General features: G+C 37.8%; 1 long non-coding RNA gene across 1 annotated transcript in view; it reads right to left on the bottom strand.

Moving 5' to 3' along the window:
• Positions 1–17866, bottom strand: part of LOC309610605 — a 716737-nt gene that overhangs the window by 155109 nt on the left and 543762 nt on the right. The gene's annotated exons all lie outside the window — the stretch shown is intronic.

Here is a 17866-nt window from a genome sequence, read left to right as displayed (position 1 = left end):
GATAAATTCATTGTTTTGCATAAGTAACAGGTAGGAAATTTAGCTTTAAAATGTTTTTTTAAGATCAGATATAATTGATTTAAAATGTTACCGACCTCAGGATGACTGATAAGAGAAGGTTAGAAGGGTAACAGGGAACTTAATTGCACTTCATTCTTATGCTGTTTACATTTAATTAAATGAAGTGTGTGTGTGTATTAGTACCGGTTTTTCTAATTCTTGGAATATTTTAGCTACTCTTCTGCAGTCTTCCAGCAAGCTTTCAGCCAGTATGAAACAGGAAGTATTAACCAGATTGGAAGGCTATGGGATCAGTTGATCTGATAAGTATAGACAAGATTATATTTAATATGGACTTCCCTGGTGGTCCAGTGGGTAAGAGTCCGTGCTCCCAATGCAGGGGGCCCGGGTTCGATCCCTGGACAGGGAACTAGATCCCGCATGCATGCCGCAACTAAGACCCGGTGCAGCCTAAATAAATAAATAAATATTAAAAAAAGAAAAAAGAAAAAAAATGGTGACCTACTTAATTTAAACCAAGAAGATTATATTTAATAGTCTATAACAAAATGTGACATTGAGAAATGAGGAATGAAAAATGGTAGCGATGAATTAAATTTAGGTGCTATATAGTTAATCATTATTTTCCCAAACTCACTTCTGTGAATTATGAGATCTTAAGAATTTTCTAAATTTTTTTCCATATAAGTTTAGTGAACATCCATCTCATATAGATACGAAATTAAAGAAATAGAGAAAAAAAATTTTTTTCCTTGATGCGAACTCTCAGGATTTACTCCCCTAAGAACTTTCATATATAACATGCTGTGGTGTTCATTATATTTATCATGTTGTACATCACATCCCTAGTACTTATTTATCTTATAGCTGGAAGTTTGTACATTTCGACCACCTTCATCCAATTTCCCCTCCCCCCACCCTGTACCTCTGATAACCACAAATCTAATCTCTTTTTCTATGAGTTTGTTTGTTTCTGAAGTATAACTGACATACAACACTGTGTTAGCTCCTGGTGCACAACATAGTGATGTGGTATTTCTATACATTTCAAAATGATCATCATGATACGTCTAGTTACCATCTGTCACCATACAAAGATATTAAATAATCATCGACAGTACTCCCCACACTGTGCATTTCATACCTGTGACTCATTTATTTTGTAACTGGAAGTTTGTACCTCTTAATTTCCCTCAACTATTTCTCTCTTCCCCAACCTCCCCTTGGCAACCACCTGTTTGTTCTCTGTATCTATGACTCCATCTCTGTTTTGCTGTGTTTGTTCACTTATTTTTTAGATTCCACATATAAGTGAAGTCAGGCATTTTAACAGGCATGAGGTGATATCTCACTGTGGTTTTAATTTGCATTTCCCTAATAAGTAGTGAATTGAGCACTTTTTCATGTGCCTGTTGGCCGTTTATATTTCTTTGGAAGAATGCCTATTCTGGTCCTTTGACCATTTTTTAATTGGATTATTTGGGGTGTTTTTTCATTAGGTTTCTAATTTTATTTTTTTTTAATTGAAGTATAGTTGATTTACAGTGCTGTGCCCATCTCTGCTGTATAGCAAAGTGACTCAGTTATACACATATAGACATTCTTTTTTTAACTATTCTTTTCCATTATGGTTTATCACAGGATATTGAATACAGTTCTCTGTGCTATATAGTAGGGCCTTGTTGTTTATCCATCCTGTATATAATAGTTTACATCTGCTAATCCCAAAGTCTATTTGGTTTTGTTTTTTTTTTTTACTTTACTTATTTATTTATATTTATCTTTGGCTGTGTTGGGTCTTCGTTTCTGTGCGAGGGCTTTCTCCAGTTGCGGCAAGTGGGGGCCACTCTTCATCGCGGTGCGCGGGCCTCTCACCGTCGCAGCCTCTCCCGTGGCGGAGCACAGGCTCCAGACGCGCAGGCTCAGTAGTTGTGGCTCACGGGCTTAGTCGCTCCGCGGCATGTGGGATCTTCCCAGACCAGGGCTCGAACCCGTGTCCCCTGCATTGGCAGGCAGATTCTTAACCACTGCGCCAGCAGGGAAGCCCTATTTGGGGTTTTTTGATTGTATGAATTCTTTATATATTTTGGATATTAACCTCCTATCATATATATGGCTTGCAAATATTTTCTCCCATTCTGTAGGGTTTTTTTTCGCTTTGTTGATGGTTTCTATTGCTGTGCAGAAGCTTTTTAGTTTGATATAGTCCCACTTGTTTATTTTGATTTTGTTGCTTGTGCTTTAGGTGTGGTTTCCAAAAATCATTACCAAGACCCATGTTAAGGAGCTTTTTTCCTATGTTTTCTTCTGCGTGTTTCACGGTTTCAAGTCTTACATTCAAGTCTTTAATCCATTTTGGGTAAATGTTTGTGGGTGGTGTCAGATAAGGGTCCAGTTTCACTCTTTTACGTGTGAATATCCAGTTTTCCCAGCCCATATACTGAAAGCACTGTCTTTCCTCCGTTGAGTATTTTTGACTTCCTTGTCAAATATTAGTTAAGTGTACATGCTTGGGTTTATTTCTGGGCTCTTAATTCTATTCCATTGGTCTATTTGTTTTTATGCCAGCACCATGTTGTTTTGATTACTATAGGTTTATAGTATAGTATAGTGTAGCTTGAAATCAGGAAGTGTGACGCCTCCTGCTTTGTTCTTTCTCGGATTTCTTGGGCTATTCGGGTCTTTTGTGGTTCCATATAAATTTTAGGAGTATTTTTTTCTATTTCTGTAAAAAAAAAAATGCCATTGGAATCTTAATAGGTATTGCATGGAATCTATAGATGGCTTTAGCTAGTATTGACCTTTTAACAATATTATTTCTTCCAATCCGTGAACATGGGATAGCTTTCCATTTACTTGTGTCTTCTTTGATTTCTTTCATCAATGTCTTATAGTTTTCAGAGTAAAGATCTTTCACCTCCTTGGTTAAATTTATCCCTAGGCATTTTATTGTTTTTGATGCTATTTGTAAATAGGGTCAATTTTTAAATTTTTTTCTTTTCAGATACTTCATTGTTAATGTATAGAAACACTACAGATTTTTGCATGTTAATTTTGTATGCTGCAACTTTATTGAATTTATTGATTAGATCTAACAGTGTTTTGGTGGAATCTTTAGAGTTTTCTGTACATAAAATCATGTCATCTGTAAGTAGAGACAGTTTTACTTCTTCCTTTTAAATTTTGATCCCTTTTATTTCTTTTTCTTGCCTAATTGCTCTAGCTAGGACTTCCAGCACTATGTTGAATAGGAGTGGTGAGAGTGGGCACCCTCATCTTGTTCCTGATCTTAGAGGAAAAGCTTTCAAATTTTAACGATTGAGTATGATGTTGGCTGTGGGCTTGTCATATATGGCCTTTATTATGTTGAGATATGTTCCTTCTATGCCTACCTTTAAGTGTTTTTATCATGAACAGATGTTGAATTTTGTCAAATGCTTTTTCTGTGTCTATTGAGATGATCACCTGATTCGTTTCTTTCATTCTATTAATGTGATGTGTCACATTGATTTATTTGTATATGAGGAACCATTCTTGCATCCCAGGGATAAATCTCACTTGATCACAGTGAACCTTTTTATGTGCTGCTGAATTCAGTTTGCTATTATTTATTTTGTTGAGGATTTTTGCATCTATATTTGTCAGGGATAGTAGTGTCCTTATCTGGCTTGGGTTACAGGATGATGCTGGCCTCATAAAATGAGTTTGGGAGTATTCCATCCTCTTTGATTTTTTGGGAAGAATTTGAGAAAGGTGGTGTTAATTCTTTCTAAATTTTGGTAGAATTCACCAGTGAAACCATCTGATCCTGGGATCTTCTCTTCTTTGGGAGATTTTTGATTACTGATTCAATCTCCCAACTAGTAATTGATTTATTCAGATTTTCTATTTCTTCCTGATTAAGCCTTGGTATTTTGTATGTTTCTAAGATTTTTCCATTTTTAAATTTCTCCCTACTAGTAATTGATCTATTCAGATTTTCTGTTTCTTCCTGATTCAGCCTTGGTAATTTATATGTTTCTAAGAATGTTTCCATTTTTACATTTCTTCTGGGTTGTTCAGCTTGTTGGCAGATAGTTGTTTGCAGTAGCTTCTTATGATCCTTTGTATTTCTGTGGTGTCAGTTGTAATGTTACTTTTTTTTTCAATTATAATTTTGTTGATTTCAGTCCTCTCTTTTTTTCCCTTGGTTAGTCTAGCTAAGTGTTTGTCAATTTTGTTTATCTTTTCAAAGGACCAACTGTTAGTTTGGTTAATCTTTTCTATTGTTTTTCTGTTCTATATTTATTTCTGCTCTAATCTCTATTATTTCCTTCATTCTGCTAACTTTGAGCTCAGTTTGTTCTTCTTCTTGTAGTTCCTTAAAGTGTAGAGTTCGGTTGTTTATTTGGGATCTTTCTTGTTTCTTAATGTAGGTGTTTATTGCTATGAACTTCCCTCTTAGACCTGTTTCTGCTGCATCCTGTAAGTTCTGGTTTCCAGTTCCATTGTGTTTCCGAATTTTCTAGTTTTCCTCTTGTTATTGATTCCTAGTTTCATGCCACTTTGGTCAGAGAAGGTACTTGTTATGATTTCCATCTTTTTGAACTTGCTAAGACTTGTTTTGTATATTAGCCTATGATCTACCCTAGAAAATGTTCCATGGGCACTTGAGAAGAATCTGTATTTTGCTGTTGTTGTTTTATATTAAAATGTTCTATATATGACTGTTAGGTTCATTTGGTCTCTAGTGTGGTTCAAATCCATTGTATCCTTATTGATTCTCTATCTGTATTATCTATCCATTGTTGAGAGTGGGGTGTTAAAGTTCCCAACTATTAGTGTATTGCTTTCATTTTTTAAGCGATATGTTAATAATGCACAGAAAACAATTTAACTTTGGAGATAGGGTAGAACTAGACTTATGCTAATTAATATCTGACATCTACAGAAGGCTCTACAGTTTACATTTTTTTAATTAGTTCGCAGTATTTTGAGATAGATATTATTGTCATTTTACAGACAAAAATTTTTTAAATGGGCTCAAACCTAGGTTCTTTGATTCTGGTAATGTAAGATACATTAATGTCTGAATTATAAGCAGCCTGAAGTAGAATACTAAGTATGTATACTGTCTATTTAGTTTATATAAAACTTTTGGCTTTTCTTAAAACTTCCTAATATAAAAGACTAAGATTTGATTTAAGACTCCCAAGTTCCTAAAATTTGTTGTTTTTTTGTTTTTACTGTGTATGGCTGTCTACTAGTTATCTTCCAGTATCCATTCTACTCTTGTTCTATAGTAACTGAATTTTTAGCTGTGCACTTCACTTATGACTGTAAAATCTCTAAAATTAATTTTGTGGGGTTTTTTTTCCAACTGAAAAACTTTGATAATATTTCTATGAGTGACACCGTCCAGTACAGTAATTTGGAGTGTGGGCCCTGTATTTAGACTAGCTGCGTGTGAATTTTGGTTCCACCACTCACTCGGTGGCCTTGGACAAATACTTGAACCTTTCTAATTTTATGTTTTCTTACCTATAAAAGGGGACAATAATAATATGAGAATTAAGTGAAATAATCTATGGAAGGTTTCTACACATGATGAACACTGTATTTTATTGTTATTTTCCTATCTATCAATGAAAAGATGGGACTCCTGGCTTTCAGTCTCCTCTCTGCCTTAAATTTGCTATGTGAACTTTGAGTAACTAATTTTATCCTCCTGAGTCCTTGATTTAAAGGAGGGGTTGTATTAGATGATCTTTAAGTTTATTTCAGGATTCAAGTCTATTGTTCTGTAATTATTTAATTAGTTGGGATAATACCCTTTAGGCATTTTTTGTTTGTTTTGTTGAAGTATAGTTGATGTACAATATTATATGTTACAGGTGTACAATATAGTAATTCACAATTTTTAAAGGTTATGCTCCATTTATAGTTATTATAAAATATTGGCTATATTCCCTGTATTGTATAATATATCACTGTAGCTTATTTTATACATAATAGTTTGTATATCTTAATCCCCTGTACCTATGTTACCCCTACCCCCTTCCCTCTCCCCACTGGTAACCACTAATTTGTTCTCTATATCTGTGAATCTGTTCTTTTTTGTTATATTCACTAGTTTGTTGTATTTTTTAGATTCTACATGTAAGTGGTATCATACAGTATTTGTCAGTCTCTGTCTGACTTATTTCACGTAGCATAATACAATCTAAGTCCATCCATGTTTGTTGCAAATGGCAAAATTTCCTTTTTTTGTGACTGAGTAGTATTCCATTATATATATATATATATATATATATATAATCTTCTCTATCCAGTCATCTTTTGATGGACACTTAGTTTGCTTCCATATCTTGCCAATTGTAAGTAACGCTGCTATGAACACTGGGATGCATGAGTCTCTTCAAATTAGTGTTTTGGGGTTTTTTTGGATATATAACTAGGAGTGGAAATGCTGGGTCATATGGTAGTTCTATTTTTAGTTTTTTGAGGGACCCCTACACTGTTTTCCACAGTAGCTGCACCAATTTACATTCCCATCAACAGTGTACAGGGGCTCCCTTTTCTCCACATCCTCACCAACATTTATTGTTTGTATTCCTTTTGATGATCCTTCAGGCATTTTTAAGGTAATTACTTGAATTGCCTGCCTTCTAACTCCAAATGGGCACCAAAGGTGATCCCAAGGTCCAAGTTCCTCAATACCTATGAGAGGTAATAGGAGAGGGGTGTTCGGAAGCTGGTGAACATCACTTAAGTTTGTGCCACTTCAAAATAAGGGGGATACGGATGATTCCACCCACACTGTCACAACTCCTAGTAGAATCATTCAAAGCACACTTGATGTAATGCCACTGAACCTGGGCTTTCCTTCTCTTATTTTAAGGACATTCTCAGACTTTGGAGATGCATCTAAAAGAAACACAAATCTTACTCTAAAAAGTATTCCTGGATCCCATGCTGTCTTTTGAGTTATTCTCTTGCTTTGGTGGAGGAGCACGTGCTCAGTCTGAGGAGAGAATAGGAGTGAACTTTGTGAGATCCGTTTTACCTTCATGCGTATTGATGGTTGGGCTGGGGATTGAATTGTAGGTTGGAAAACAATCTGCCAGGAAGTGAAAAATTCATGTTTTTGCACAGAGTTTTCTGAGCAAACTTTTTATGACACCTGGGTTGAAAAACTAGCCTGGGAAGCTGAAGGGTAATTGAATAGCCAGAGACCTGCCAGGATTCTTAGAGACTTATCTCCCAATGTGTTTACATTTCAAAGGTGTTGAACCACAGATCCCGGAGCCAGTCATTTACATTCCGAAAGATTGTTAATAACTAGGGAGCAAAATTTCTCTGCTTCTCTCAGGAGGGAAGGGGCAGTTTTGGGGTCTATATAAACTCCCCGATTCATCATTTCAGGCAGACCTGTGTGCAGAGTGACACCTGGCTCCCATCATGTCACCTGTAGGGTACTAGGTATAGGGAACTGGTGCTAAGTAATAACAACTTTGATTTCTCCTCTAGAAACCTCACATCTGCTTTCAGGGTAAAAATATGAATAAGTAGATAGTAAAGAACGTATAATCTATCTTACAATTTTGAAGTATCTGGAGAAGTCTAAAGCAGTTCTGATTTCTGATCCTTTACGTGGGGCCCATATATTTTTCTCTCTTTAAAGCTTGAAGAATCTTCTCTTCAGCCCCATGTTCTGAATGAAATAGGATGATGTTTCCTGGTGTGGGTCTTTGTACTGCAAACTGGTGGGTCCTTTCAATCTGGGAACTATGTCTTTCAGGCCTGGAAAGTTTTCTTATTTCATGTATGATTCCTTATCTTTGTTTTTTCTTTTTGTCCAGTTTTCCTAGACAAGTCTTCTAAATTTCTTGTTTATTTCTTATTTTCCATCTCTTTGTCCTCTTCATCTGATTTCTGAGAGATTTCTTTAACATTATATTTCCAACATTTATACTAAGTTTAAAAGAAAGCTTTTTGTTTGATATAGTTTTAGATTTACAGAAATGTTGCCAAATGAGTACAGAGAGTCTCCATATACCCCAGCAAACTTTCCCTAATGTAAATATCTTACTCGACCATAATGTAATAATCAAAACTAAGAAATTAACACTGGAACAATTCTATTAATTACAAACTTAAGTTTGGACTTCACCAGTTTTGGGTTTTTTTCTTCTCACTAATTAATGTCCTATTTCTTTTAATGGATCCAGTCCAGGATATCACACTGCAATTATTTGTTATATCTCCTTAATTTTCTCCAATCTGTGATGGTTTCTCATTCTTTCCTTGTCGTTCATGACCTTGATACTTTTGGATAGGACTACTGTATTATTTTTGTAGAATGTGTCTCAGTTTGAGTCTGTCTGATATTTTCTTATGATTACATTGAGGTTGTGCATTTTGGGCAAGAATACCACAGAAGTGATATGTCTTTCTCTGTGACTCATATCAGGGGGTTCCTGTTGTTGCTATGTCTTATTTCTGGTGGTGTTTACCTTACTTGAGTGATCTAGTTTTTGTGAGATTTCTCAACTATAAAGTTACTATTTTGCCCTTTTTAATTAATATCTTGGAAGTGGTACTTTGAGAATACGTAAACATCCTATTTCCCCTCAAATGTTTGGTCACTAATTTTAGCATTCACCTTTGGTGGAAATTGCCTACAATAGTTATTACTATGCTGTTCTAATAGTGATTTTTCTATTTTCCTCATTCTTCCTAGATGTGTTCATTCTTTTATAAAGAAGAGATGTCCCTTCTCCTCCAATTATTTATTCAATTATTTTTTTATCACAACTCATGAATATTTATTTTATTCTATGAGATATAAGCCAATGCTATCATTATTTTGTTACTCAAATTGTTTCAGGTTTGGCCATTGTCTACCACAATTTTAATTTCCATAAGGTTTGTTTTATTTTTCAATTGCCTCCCACCGGCTCTCTTTTCATAACATTCTGTTCTTGTTTTATGGTTGCAAAATCTTAATTTTTCTGAAGATACTAATGGTAATTTGTTTTTTAATGTTCTCCCTGCATCAATCATCTGTTTCCTCCAGGTTGCTTTTTTCTATTTGTTTGTTTGCTTGCCTTGGTTTCTCTCTTTATGTTAGAGACATTCCTCAGATGACTGGTGATACATCTTTGTCATCTCATTTCTAAAAGTATGTTATAAAAGCTGATGGGAATCCCTGAGCCCATGGGAGAGGCTTCACTGTGTGGTGACCTGACTGGGATGCTTGTTAATTATCACCTGATGTCAGCATCTTCAGATCCTTCCATTTGAGATGGTCAGACATACAAAGAATATTTTCAAATCTCCTGTTTGGGAGGAAATTCTGGGAATCTGAAGGAGAAGAAGGCTGAAGAATATCAGTATGTATGAACTCCCTTTAGTCTCCTTGTTCTCTGAATCCCCACCTTCAGCTGGTGTCCCAAAATCCAGAGGCTTCTTATTTTACCCCCTCAGAAGCATATTTTTAAAAAATCTCTTTATTGTCACTTAGTAGCATTTTGGGATGGTAAATTAAGAAAATACATTTGTTCATCTGTCATGTATAGCCAGAAGTCTCAATTACTATTTTAATATGAAACTTCTTAAGGGGGTTATAAGTAGATCTTAATTAGGATTTGGCAGAAATGTGCCGAGGCCTGTCTGTCGGTGGCAGCCTGTGGAGTCAGTCAGTAAATCGGAAGTTCTAATGTCTTTCCTTTAAACCAGAGTAACGTGAGGACATTCAGATTTTGTACTTTGGTTGTAGACCTTTAGTTTGTGAAGCCTGGGGAGAAATAAGCACACAACTATGAGACTCCAATAAGCTATTAAAATGTTAATGACATTTTTCATTCCCAAGTAAAACTATTTTAGTAGGATCTTTCTAAATGAAATATAGAAGATATTTATCCTATTGGCAAAACTTACATATGATGATGTTCACAGGCTTCGGTTCTCTCTCTGCTTTTTAAACTCCCATTTGATACTTATTGTGCTTTATTACAAGCCAGGTCTTTTTTTTTTTTTTTTTAATTATTATTTATTTATTTATTTATTTTTGGCTGTATTGGGTCTTCGTTTCTGTGCGAGGGCTTCCTCTAGCTGTGGCAAGCAGGGGCCACTCTTCATCGCGGTGCGCGGGCCTCTCACTATCGTGGCCTCTCTTGTTGCGGAGCACAGGCTCCAGACGCGCAGGCTCAGTAGTTGTGGCTCACGGGCCCAGTTGCTCCGCGGCATGTGGGATCTTCCCAGACCAGGGCTCGAACCCGTGTCCCCTGCATTAGCAGGCAGATTCTCAACCACTGCGCCACCAGGGAAGCCCCACAAGCCAGGTCTTGTAGGAGGTGCCAGGGATGCAGTGAGAATCCTCACAGTCTAGTGGGTGGAGAAAGATCCATAAACAATTACAATCTCATGCAAGGGGAGTGTGGGAGTGGGATGGGAGCGGGTGGTGCCCCACAGGGAAAGAGCACTTAATTCAAACTTGGGGTGAGGGAAGGCTCTTGGAGAGAAGCCTTTCCACATACTAACTTCATCATATGTGGTCTCCATATTGATTTCTGGTAGGCATCTCGGACATAACAAATCCAAAACCAGACTCCTGACTTGACCCTCAGATCTGCTCCCTACACGTTCTTTCCTGTCTCACTAAATGGCAACCCCATCCTGGCAGCTGTCGAGGCTATAAAACCTTTTCCTCGGCATCCCACAGCCATCCTACATCCATTCCACATGCTAGCCACAAGCAACTCCTACTGGTCCAGCCTTCAAACTGGAGCCAGCATCTGACTGCCCTAGTTCTAAGCTACCGTTATCTCTTGTCAAAATATTGCACAGGCCTCCTGTTTCTGCCCTTGCCCCATTCCACTACAGTCCAGGCTAAACTTAACAGCCAGAAGGATCTTTTATATTTTTAAAATAAATTTATTTATTTTATTTATTTATTTTTTCACTGTGTTAGGTCTTCGTTGCTGCACAGGGGCTTCCTCTAGTTGCGGCGAGCGGGGGCTACTCCTCATTGCGGTGCGCAGGCTTCTTAGGGCGGTGGCTTCTCTTGTTGTGGAGCACCGGCTCTAGGCGCCTGGGCTTCAGCGGTTGTGGCGCGTGGGCTCAGTAGTTGTGGCTCGCGGGGTCTAGAGCGCAGGCTCAGTAGTTGTGGCGCACAGGCCTAGCTGCTCTGCGGCATGTGGGATCTTCCCAGACCAGGGCTCGAACCCGTGTCCCCTGCACTGGCAGATGGAATCTTAACCACTGCACCACCAGGAAAGTCCCCAGAAGGATCTTTTAAAATAGAAACTCTAATGTCCCTTCCATCACGTTCCTGAGGTCCTTTAGGTCACTACTCAAATGTTACCTTATCAGTGAAGTCTTAACCACTTTATACAGATAGCAACCCCCCTACCTCCACCTAGGCATTCACTATCCATTGTACTCCTTGTCTTATGACATGCTATATCTTACTATTGTAAATTTACTATTTTGTTTATTTTCTGTCTTTCCCCCACTGGAATACAAACTCCATTATAATCAGAATTTGGTCTGTTTTGTCCATTACAGTATATTCCCTAGATAATCCTAGAACTGTGTAAATTTCTCTTGACATTTTTGTGTATGCCCTTCCAGACATTTTTCTATATTTATAAATATATTTAAATAAACATTGAATCATTTTATACATCCTGTTTTTAACCATGCTTCTTTCATTAAGCAGCATATAAAAACATTTTTCAGTAACAATACTATTCTTGCACAGTATAATTTTTATTTTTGTGTAGCATTCCAGTATTTGGATGTTACCATAGTTTATTTGTTCAAGCTTTTATTTTTACACTTTTTTTTTAACACTATGTTTAACTTTTTTGTGTGCCTAAAGCACACCATTCTGACCAAATATTTGTTCACATCTCTGAGCACAGGATATGTCCCTCAGATGGGTCTTAAGAGGTGGTCTTGTTGGCTCAAGATACATAGAAAATTATAAACTTTGTTACCAACTGCCAAATTGCATCTCGGAAGGGTGATATTATTTATACTTCTACCAGTTTCATACAATTTCTTTTAACACTTACACTAGCAGGTATAGGAGGTATAGAGATAACTTCAGTTTTTCAAGATAAAACTGAAGAAACCAGTAAGAATTTGATCCTTTTCTTTGAAGATAAAAATCTTCCCTTTTCAGTCTATTGCTTGCCTTATCTGTATGGTATTAGACTCACTCTAAAATTTTGTGAAAGTCACTTAAACGTGGTGGGATAAATTTGTCAGTGGTTTCCTGGAGACTGCTTTTATCTTCTAAGAGACTTTCTCGTTTAGAAGGATCCTACTAAAAATATTTTTACTTGGGAATGAAAAATGTCATTAACATTTTACCCATAATAATTCATATACATAATACTACTGCATATTTTCTACAAGAAATTTTAAATATTGGCTTTATTTTTATAATAATAAAAAAGTAATGCCCAATATTTTTTGGAAGGTGCCCTGATAAATAAGAAGTAACTGCCAGTCACTTGCAGGTTCCATAGTTTTTATTTGTGTTTAGGATTGCACAGACACCAGAAAATTCTGCTACTACAATGAATGGAATAATAAGAAAAGGATGAAGGTAGATTTAGTATGTAAGAGTTGCATTCTTGCAAATGGCACTGAGCAAATAAAAGACTGGTCACTTAATGAAAAACATTGGTAAAGTAACATGTACCTTAAAGATTTATATGTAAACCACTTAAATGTACATTTTTTAACCTGCATTTGATACAGGGTCAAGAGGTTCAGTGATTAGATTGTCATAGCGTAAATAATTCATAACCGTAATACTGTTTCTTTAAAATAGAGAGAGAACTTAAACCCACTCTGAAACCATGATTATTGCTTAGATTTTTGGAATTTTTTTAGCCAATATTTTATATTTGTCTCACCTATGCATAACATAATTTAGCTATTCAATTTTTTGAAGGCATCTAACAGATTTCTTTTTATAGAAGCAAACCTCTTTCTTCTCACAATGATTTATCAGTTTGTGAAATATTTAACTGAATTACATATTTAGATTAAAAATATGACTGGCATAAATATGTCTGAGGATAGAGGAATCCAACTCTCAGCAGGCATACAATTCAACTGATAGAGGCAGAAATATGTAAATGTTCTAGAAAGTAGCCCACTAGCCATGAGTCTACAGGGCATATAGAGTGCCATTATCATTAGTACCATATTCAGGTTGTGAAGGAGTCATTTCTTTTCAGCAAGGCACATCCATAATTTAGTTTTAACTCATTCATTTGAATTTTATTGGTTTTGAAATTTGGTTTGTATTTAATTTGTAATTTTAACAGTGTGTAAAAGCTACAAAGATTTAACTCATATAAGGATTTAGAGTTGGTTTAATTTGTATATGTTTAAGTGACATTCTGATAATTGAAGCCAGCCTCAGGGATAGATGAGAATCTTTTTTTTTTTTTTTTAATTTTAAAAAGATACATGTATAATACTTGAATATGAGAATCACTACCATATTGGCTAGGAAGGAATTAGCAACAGCTGATATAAAGAGATACACACACACATATTTACTGATCCACTCTAACCCTCCACCCCCTACTCTCTTTCTCAAATGAACTGTCAGTCAGTCATTAAACACACAAGGGAAGCTCAAGCTCTGAATATTTGTGGGAAAGTGGATACAAAGTGGATACAAGTCTGGAGTGGGAGGAAAGAAACATAATGCAATCACTCATTCAGCTACTATTTAACAAGGCAAGAAGTTAAGTGCCATGAAAAAAAGTAGAGGTGGCTACTTTGAAACATCCAGAGCATGGGCTGATCCTGCTGCCACTTAGTTTTTGCACAGTGAGTTTCAGCATTAAAAACTGTGATTTGTACCTTCAAGAATACTTCATTCTGAACTTGCCTCTCTATGGGCTAAGGCCATTATCATGGTGACAACTGTTCAGTTCTCAGTTAATCTTTGTTGTTATTATTACATAAACAAACCATATTGTTTGCAATTACACTCTCTCTTCTAGGCCCACGTAAGTCTGTTAAAAGGGAGTGTGTGTGTGTGTGTGTGTGTGTGTGTGTGTCTGTGTGTCTGTGTTTAATCCCTTTAAGTATGAAAGCTGTACATCTGAGAACCTGAAGCTAATTCACAATTTTGAAATGGCATTGGTAGTTTATTAAAAATGAAGACTATGGCTCTCATACATTTTTACGTGTCCAGATGTTCATGTCATAGGTTTTCTATGCTACCATACATTTGTTCTATTCAAGGAAATTATGCATATAAATGAAGTTCTGACCAAGTCTACAATATTAACCCCTCCCAGGGAGGAATCTGGCAAGTACCCATGTATCTACCCAAACCTGGTCGTTTCACAGCAGGACAGGACCTAAGCTGAGAGAGAGATTTGGGAACCGGGCTGGGTAGTCAGATAAACTGAACAATAGGGTCTGGTCTTGAGGACCAACTCACAGAGATGGGCATTCGGAGGCCTGGTGCCCGGGCTGTTCGGGGTCTCTTGATGTAAGATGTCCTTCAGTCTTGAGTGGGTCAGAGGCAGGCAGACCAGGTTCTAGGGGGAGCCCTGCAGGGGATTTGGGGAGTTTGGGGAGAGAGAAGCTGAGACCGAGTTCTGTCTGTTGAGGCCTCCGTAGAAGTAGAAAATATGTCAGAATTTGACCATTAGTCCTTCACGATGGTCAGATTAGTTTAATGACTTTGCAAGGGGAGGGAAGAGACCCACAAATTACGATCTTTCCATGTTTTTTGTTTGTCTGTTTTGGTTTTTTTGGCTGCACCGCGTGGCTTGTGGGATCTTAGTTCCCCGACCAGGGAAACATGGAGTCCTAAGCATTGGACCACCAGGGAGGTCCCTCCATGTTCTTTTCTTTAAGGCATTATTTACTTTCTGAAATCCGTACTAATTTGTTCCCTCCTTCCTTCCTTCATTCCTTCCCCCCTCCCCTCCCCTCTTCCCTCCACTTCTCCCTCCCTCCCTCCCTTCCTTTCTTTCTTTTTTTCTGTATTAGTGTACTAGGGCTGCCGTAACAAAATACCACAAACTGGGTGGCTTAAAAGAACAGAAATCTATTCTCCTGAAGTTCTGGGGGCCTCAATCAAGGTTTCAGTAGGGCCATGCTCCCTCTGAGGTTCCCATGCGTCTCTCCCAGCTTCTGGTGGAGGCCAGCAATCCTTGGCATCCTTGACCTGCCCCTGCATTGCTCAATCTCTGCCTCTGTTGCCACGCGCCTTTCTTCCCTGCGTGTGTCTGTGGCTCTCTCTGCATCCTCCCCTTATAAGGACACCAGTCTTACTGTATTTAGGACCTATCCTAATCCAACATGACCTCAATTTAACTTAACTAATTAAATCTGCAAAGATCCTATTTCTGTATAAGGTCACATCCTGAGTTCTTGGGCGGACAAAAATTTGGGGGAGACATTATGCAACCAAGTACAGACCCCTTTCTGTTACCCATCCCACCCCCCGTTTTGCTTTTTTTCCCTTCCCTTTTAGAACTTTAATCAGTTGCAAGATAAGCAATGAGCTGGTTGTGTTCTTACTTGGTTTTGATGACCTTTTACAAATCACTCCTTGTTATGTTTTTCTTAGCATTCATGAATTATAAGATCATCAATAACTCATAAAGATAAATTATTTATTTTAAACATGCTGATTATTCAAGCTTCATATATTTTCTTGGACGTTTTGCTTGTCTTCTTTAATTATCCTGCTCTTCTGGAGCTTGCTTGAACTTCAAAGGTCAGTCAATGCATTTTTCATAACTTGTAATGGATTTGGGGGGTTTTATTTTTAATCAGCCTTTCAGAAATGGAAAATATCTCTATCAACCTCTTCTTTTCTCATTTTTCAATGAGAGATTCTGGAGATTCTGTGTGGCTTTATTTTTTGATGCAGATATTTACAGTCACCTGACAAAGGGGTAATGTCAAAAAACAGAGGCCAGTGAGGAAAACGTGAAGTGTGGATAATATTATGTCATAAAAATGGCATAATTTCTGCATCAAGGTGAAGCAGAAAGTTGACTGGAAACGCTTCTTACTAACATCCATGTTGTTGCAGGCTGAAAATAGACTTCCAAGTCTCTTCAGGTAAATCAGTTGAACTACTTGGGGAAATTTAAAAAAGTAACCATGACCCGTGTGGACAATGGGCTGGAAGGGAGTAAGAAGGGATGTAGTCAGGGGTCTGTTGTCATAGTGCCAAACTGCAGAGCGACAATAGGAACCAGAGGACCAGCTCTGCCTGCGCACAGGGAGAGTGTCTCCAGATCCATCCACAAGGAAAAGGATGTCCAAAGACTAGTGAACTCGGACCAATCACTTTATTCTCTCCTCCTCTCTTGGAGAGGAACAAAACAGGGGATGTAGAAAAATGGAAATGGAATCCGCAATATTCCTGACTGGGGAGAGAGGAAGAAATACTTCCCACATCCGTTTATCTGCAGGGCCTGCCATTTCTGTCTCCAAAACATACCTCAAATCTGTCCTCCTCTCTCCACTTCCGTTGCCTCCACCTTAAACCAAAACCCTTTCCTTTCTCATTAGATTAATGCAATTCAGGCCCCAGCTGCCTAAAATCCAGAGGAGATGTATGCAGGCCGACGTGGTCTCCAAGTCTATTAGAAGTTCAAGATCAAGGTGCTGGCAGATCCCGGGCCTGGTGAGGGTCTGCATCCTGGTTTACAGATGGCCATCTTCCTGTATCTTCACATGGCAGAGAGCAGAGAGAGGAAGCAAGCTCTCCCGTCTTTTCTTCTACGGGCTCTAATGCGGGTTATGCAGGCCCCACCCTCAGGATCTCGTTACCTCCCCGCAAGCTCCAGCTCCCAATACCAGCACATTGGGGGTTAGGATTTAACATATGCATTTTGGAGGAACACAAACATTCAGTCCTTAACACCCCCCAAGGCTGCCTTAGGGGCGCCACTTCGTGCTACCACGGGCCCGCTCTTCTTGTCCCCTCCTTGCTGCAATCCTGCATTATAATGGCCTGTTTCTTTATCTTCCCAGTCGTAAGCTCCTGGAGAATCAGGACTGTCTTGTTCATAGCTGTGTCCACAGTACCAGCACATAACATGATAGAGAGTTGTCTGGTGATTAATAATGTATGCACTGCATGTTACAGGGACCCTTGCTGCCTCTTTTCTGAACTTACTAATGGTTTGGAAAACATAAATTTCTCAATTTTGTAGATGATATCAAGTAAGGAGGATGACAGAATCAAAACTGAAAAAGTCAAAGATAAAATGCCACAGGCTGAAACCAATAAGGTAAAGTTCTAGAGAGAAATGTAAAATTCTACAGGTAAGTTCATGTTGTGCAGTGGTTCTCAAAGTGTAGCCCTGACCAATGTCGGGAAAATATAATTAAAAACAAAATGCCTTGTCACCCTAGAAAACCTCTTCACAAAGATAGAAGAGAAACAAAAGGGTTTTATTTTGAATAAGCATTAAACCAGAACGTAATGTGAATCACAGAAAAGCCACTAAGGGGATAGATAGCAAAGACAAAAAGAAATGGCACCCATTTACATAACCAGGCAGATGAAACCAATTATCTCCACATTTTCAAGATAAAGGGTAACTGATTCTCAAATAAGAGGACTAACTGCCTTCAAATAAGGGAAAAATAAATTTCTCATATCTTTATGACAGAAGGTAGGTTTGTATTTGGAGACAGGTACCTGCTGAAGTTAGGCTCCTATACTCCCAGGAAACTGGGAGGAAGGGGTGCTATCTTCTTGCTGGTTCCAGTTCTATGAGATGGCTCCGGGTCCCCTTTCAAAGAGAAATTCCTGGATTGTAAAATGGGAAAGAGGCTTATTTAG

Source organism: Balaenoptera borealis (genome assembly GCF_965194805.1).
Source record: "Balaenoptera borealis genome assembly, chromosome: 14".
Taxonomy (NCBI): Eukaryota; Metazoa; Chordata; class Mammalia; order Artiodactyla; family Balaenopteridae; genus Balaenoptera; species Balaenoptera borealis.
The sequence above is the reverse complement of the archived record's forward strand: the minus strand, read 5'-3'. Positions and strand labels throughout refer to the sequence as shown.